The sequence below is a fragment of the Ochotona princeps genome, chromosome 12, assembly GCF_030435755.1.
Source record: "Ochotona princeps isolate mOchPri1 chromosome 12, mOchPri1.hap1, whole genome shotgun sequence".
NCBI lineage: Eukaryota > Metazoa > Chordata > Mammalia > Lagomorpha > Ochotonidae > Ochotona > Ochotona princeps.
In genome coordinates, this window is record NC_080843.1 from 54,238,274 (window position 1) to 54,244,710 (window position 6,437).

Genomic DNA, 6,437 nt, shown 5'->3' on the forward strand with positions numbered 1-6,437 from the left:
TTTACAGCTACTACGATAAGACTATAAGTTAATTTTGAATCCAAATACTTCAGCTTTCCATCACCATTTTACCTTAATTATAGTAAATAATTTGATGCTTATGAAATATTTACCTTGTTTTCAGGTAAACCAATAAAAAATATATTCATGCACTATTCGCTGGCTAACTCAGAAAGCACCATGCTTGTGATCTCAAGTCTCATGCAGCCATTCAGCATTCACATGCTCGTGCCTATGCCTCGTCTAGCCCATCAGTTCGCACTTTGCTAAATTACAGAAACAAAAAAACCATTCCTGATATGGTTTCCAATCCTGAGCTCTAGCTTTCTGACACATCCCCATTGCCTGTTTGCTGCCCTCCCATTTTCTCTGTTTTTGCATTGAATCTACAGTCAGCATCGTCAGTGGTGCACCAGTCATTTTCTGTAAACACATTAACAACTTCACTGTAACAGTTCATTTTAAGGTTTCCAATGATTTCCCGGTTATTAAACGTAATGCTTGATTTTCAAACCCTGCCTTTCCGTCTTCAGCATGTAACACATGTGCGCAATGCCTCTTCCTAGATATGTGCCTCTCAGAGCCATCTGATCTCTTCATTATAGCACCTTCTATCACCTTGCTTGACTCTTCACCTCCCTTGATAATTGAAGAATTCTCCAAAACTTACTTTTTTTATCTATATGCCCTCCCTGATAATCTCATCCAGACTCAAGGCTTGAAATGCTATCAATCTGTCAGTGGCTTTCCTCAAGAGGGCCATTATAAACTACGACCATTCGAACACCAAGTAATTCTGTAATTGAATTTCTTCAGATCTCAAACTTTTGAAGCCATCCCTGTGTCTATTCTTTCTCTTGAACCTTGCATCCAATCTCTTGGAAAGCACTATTGGCTCTAACTCAAGACAGATCCCACCATTTCACTCAATTTAGACCACCACTGTTTTATTTCACATGGGTTGTCACAGTATCTGCTAACTAGTCTCTTGCTTTTGTTATTCCCTACTTCATTCTATTCTTGACAAAACAAACTCATAGTTTCTTTTAAAGTGTTAGTAAGACTGTGTGATACTTCTTAAAATTTTGCTGTGCTCTATTCAGCTGCAGTATTAGCCAAGTTACTTACAAGAGTGTATCATTTCCTCTATGGTCTTGTTATTTCACCTGTTTTGCATCAGTGTCTGCTGTTTCTCCAGCACACTAGGTAGGTGCCCACCTAAGAACTTGTATAGAGGCTCCCATGTTTCCATGGGGTGGATTAATTTCTACTTTTTAAAACCATTGTTTAATCTTTTCTGTGTAATGAAGGTATATCTAATCTATAAAATAATCTAAAACTTCAACCTAATTCCTCAGTATGATTTTCCCCATTTTCTTAATCTATTCGTCAATTAAAATTTCCTTCATAGTAGTTTTAAGCTTGTCAAATACAAATTGTGATGCTATACAAACAGCTCCCATAAATCATACAATTAGCTTCCTTCTTATTCCTATGTGGTATTATCACATTTATCACAATCTGTACACCACACTCAACATTGTTCATTTTTTAAAATTCAATCTCCCTAAATCCTTTTTAATTCTCTAAGCCTCTAATAATCAATATTTTTATTTATATTCAGGATTTTTCTTATCTAAGTTCCATCATATATGGGGAAGCATGACATATTTATACTCACATGTCTGAATTATTTCACTCAAGTTAATGTTTCTGGTTACATCCATTTTACTACAAATTACAGAATTTCCATATTTTAATTTCAGTATCTTAATAACTGAAACGTATTCACACTGCATTTATTTATCCAGTGTCTCATAATGGACACTTTTATTGACCCCCTTTCTTGACTATTGCAAGCAATGGCTTCACCAACTATAGTACAACACCGATATTCTTTTGAGATGTGTGTATGCAAATGATTTATCTAGCTTGAATCAGATTATTATTATTTCCTGCTGTTAGAGTTACTTATATAATTTGAATATTAACCTCTTATCAGTCACATGGCCACATACATTTTTTCTCCGACTTTGGATTGTCTCTTTCCTGGTCAACTGTTTACTTTGCTCTGTAGAACATTTAAAGCATTTTAAATTCACATAACAAAATGATTAAACTGATTTTATAAATCTAGAAAGATAGCTACAGGAACATAAAGTAACCAGCAACATCTACCACCCTCTGTATACACTGTACCATGTAATTTTTATAACTAATATATGAAGTAGAATATACATTTGGACATTTTAAGGGGATAGTGTTGAACTCCCAATGATTTGCTGGAAGGATGCTCTCAAAACTCATGTAAGTGAAGAAACAACACAACCAAGACTAAATAGGGTAACTAAGGGATTAGAAAGAGCCTACTTCTCTGCTGGTGGGAGTGTAGACTTGTGCAACCACTATGGAAGACAGTATGGAGGGTGCTCAGGCAACTGAAAATCCATCTAGCATATGACCCAGCCATCCCACTCTAAGGGATATTTCCAAAAAAGTGATACCTACATCCAAGAAAGCTACCTACATCCCTATATTCATTGCTATAAAATCAACAATGGCAAAGACATGAAAACAACCTAGATGTCCATTGAAAGAGGATTGCAAAAAAAAAAACAAAAACTGTGGTGCATGTACTCTATGGAACACTGCTTAGTCATTAAAAAAGCATGAAATGCTGCCATTTGTAACAAAGTGATAAATACAATATGTTCTTTCTGATATAAGACAACTTTCATTCAAAACACAATATGAAAACATATAAAGGTAAACAAGTGTGTGTGTGCATGTGTGTGTGTGTGTGTGTGTGTGTGTGTGTGTGTAATCTCATAAACAAATCATGTAATAGAGACAAGGGTAGCGGGAATCAAAGAACAGTAATATGCATCTCTACTCCTGAATAAAATAAGACCCCAAACAAAACTATTAAATACACTTTGACAACAATATACTGGACTCTACCATTGCTTATACCTACAATGTCATAAAACTGGCTTGTGCCATTAATTAAGTACCTCCTCAGAACAGTGTGTATAAATGAATGAAATGATCTATGAAAAAGTTAAAAGAAAACGAAGGTATGGCTCTCTCTCCACTGGCTCCCTCTATTTTTCAACTGTGCTTCCTGAAATGTCCACACATCCTTATAACTTCTGGTCCTATGACTCTACATGATTTCCTTAACTTCTCTGAACCAAAGTTACCACAGCTTGACGAGGATTCATTCAGAGGTTCTTTCCCAGTTCACCTGAAGGCCAGGTAAGTTCTGGTACATTCAGGCAGGTAATTCAAGAGGGACACATTGCGGAGGTCCAACGTTTGCCTTCTCCACAAAAACAATCCAAAGGAGCTCTATTTTTAAAGACTACATTCTCACAGGGTAGAATTGAGTCCTCTGAGAACAGGTGAGCCAGACAGGGAAATAGCAGTCCCCGGTAATATTCTGAACTACAACAGGAAGAGAGGCTAAAGTAGAAAAGATAACACCTAGTAATTTGGAAATAAGGAGGATGTTCTGTTGGAATCAATAACTGTCCTTATTCTCATAGCCTCCCTTTTCCTAGCAACTTGACAAATTGCAGGTTGCCTCTGGGTTCATATGTACCTGCTCCATCTGACTGCAAAAACTCAGTCCCTAAACACAGCAAATGGATTTCACACTGAGATTGGAGCACACGGTATAGATTCAGTTAGTGCACTAGATGTGTTCACACCACACCTGTGTAGGTCAATTGTGTGTCATCATGAGCTTACCATAAGCTTTGAATCCACCAGTTCTTCCTGGCACAGAGAAAAATTGGAACCACAAACACTCCGGATCTAGAATCCACTCCCCTTGCTGACTGCAGCCAGAGGCATTCTACCACACCCACCTTGGGTGTTACTCTGGGCAACTTTCCCAACTAAAAATGACAGAACCCAGACTCCACCCCTGGAGCTCAAGTGTAAGCCTTAGGCATTCAGGAATAAAGCGCTGAATCAGAAAAAAAAAAAAAAACAAACCTGTCCAGAAATGATAGAGATAAGGCTCCCACAGGTGCAGAAAAAGAAACGCAGAAACATAGTAAGCAAGAACATGGAAGACAATGTAACCACTCAAAATGAACACAACAAAGCATCAGTTTTGAACAGGAAGAGAGGGAGATTGAGGAAATGCCTGAAAAAGAATGTGAAGAATGATTGTAAGGTTACTCAGAACTAGAGAAACAATTCAATAAAATTAAGAAAACAATATACAACATGCATAAAGAATTCAGCAGATATTGAAAACAAAACAAACAAAAATTTAGAAATGATGTATTTAAGAAGTCACATTTTAAAAAAATGAAAAGACTTAGCAGCAGGTTGATGAGACAGAGGCACAACATCAGATCTGGAAGACAAGTCTTTGAAATGTCTGTCACAGACACAATCAAGGCAGCAACAAATTAGAAAGAATGAAAACTGTTCAGAATCTAAGAGATATCAACAAAATACCAAAATAAACAAATCTTAGGAGAAGGTATGGAAAAGAAGAATGGCCAAGAAAATCTATTCAATAAAATAGCCAAAATTTTTCTCAATTTGGATAAAGGTAAGACATTGAAATATAGGAAGTGCATGGAACCCTAAGTAGGATTGATCAGAATACAGCCTTAGCAAGACACAGTAAAGTCAACATTTCAAAAGTGAAACAAAGACAATATTGTAACATTTGCAAGAAAGACAGGGTAACTCAAAGTTTGAGGAAGAACAAATTTATCAACAGAAAGCCTACAAGCCAGAAAAGAATCCACAGATATAGTTCAAATTCTAAAAGAAAAACAAAATGAAGCAAACAAAAGCCTGTCAACCCAACTAGAAAAGAACTCATTTATAAATAAAGGTGATACAGGGCGCAGGGTGATGAATCCCATATGAGTGCTGGTCTGTGTTCTGGCTGCTCCACTTCGCATCAGACTACCTGGCTGTGGCATGGGAGAGCAGAGGAGGATGGCCCAAAGCCTTGGGATCCTAGATTTATGTTGGAGACTGGAAGAGATTCCTGACTCCTGACATTGGATTGGCTCAACTGCCATGTTATCTGTGGTTAAAAAAAAAAATTAAATTTTTAAAATGAAGAAGAAAATTTGGGAGGTAATCAAGAAGAAACAAAATGGCAAGCAGTAATAATGCACAACTTTTATTTGGTGATATTCAGGCAAGTTTCCAGGGGTGAAGGTGGTCCCTCACAGTAGCAGTCTGTCCAGATGCTGAGATGCAGCAGCCTCACGCGGGAGTCAGGAAGAGGCACTGCACAGTGCACTCAGGGGTCAGAGGGATGGAGCAGCAAAGGGTGGAGTCCCTGGACCAAGAAATTCCAAAGACTAACAGCAGTGTGGAGTCTTTCTGTCCTGGAGATTTGCAGACTGGAACATGCTAAGTGTTTCAGAAAGCAAGCAAGAAAGCAAGTTCTGAATATCTAAAGTTGTTCTTTTCAGGACTACTTTTTAAAATAATTAAATATGGATTTTTAAAAATCTTATTATTATTTAGCTTGCTACCTATTCTCAGTTTTCCTCAAAGAAAGTAACAACCTTGGGACTAACACACAGAGCCATCTTTGCCACATTTATATTATTTCTCAACATTCCCTGACAAAGAATTTTCTTGATCCCATCAACTGAACCTATTTGGCTTTTCCAAATGAGTGTTTTACTTTCACACATTAGTACTATTGCTTAAAATGTTATCATGGGGCCTAGTAGTTAGCAGAGGGCAAAACACATTGAGATTTGAAATCTCCAACAACTATTAATTGCGAAAATTTGCATTCAGGTGTAGTTCTCAGTAAAATCTAATCAGTGTACAATCCCAACATGTTTAAGTAATGCCTAATGAAAGCAGTAGAGGAGGCCTTGGTTCCAAGCTGTTAGTAATTCTGTGAAGGTTCTTGGTCTACTTACAGGGATAACAATATAACGAAAGGTTCCATTTCTGGTAACTAAGGAAGTAAGGAGGAAAAAAATCTAAGCTTTATAGCAGCGGAGAAATACACCACATTTTTTCTTCTCAACACAATAAATTAACTTTTTATCTTAAATATAAACAGAAATAGTTAAAGTATTACAGCATGAAAGTTCCCAGTTGAATCTATGCTTATGTGTATTAAGAATACAAATAATTTTGTTCCCAGAATTTAGAGACCTATGCCTTGATTTGCAAACAGATTGTAACTGGTTTCAGAAATTTCAAATCTTAGAAATACATCTTCCCAAACTATTGTAAAGTCACAGTAGTGACTTAATGTTTGGAAGCAGCAGTGGAAAAGAATCACATCTCCAGAAACTTTTACACAGCGTGTCAAAGTGTTGGTTCCTTCATTCATCTGGAATGTACGATACTGGATAAATGTCACAGAATATGAAATGATTTTCTCTGCAAAGGTACTTTCCATGTCTGTTTTCTTGAAAAGTACC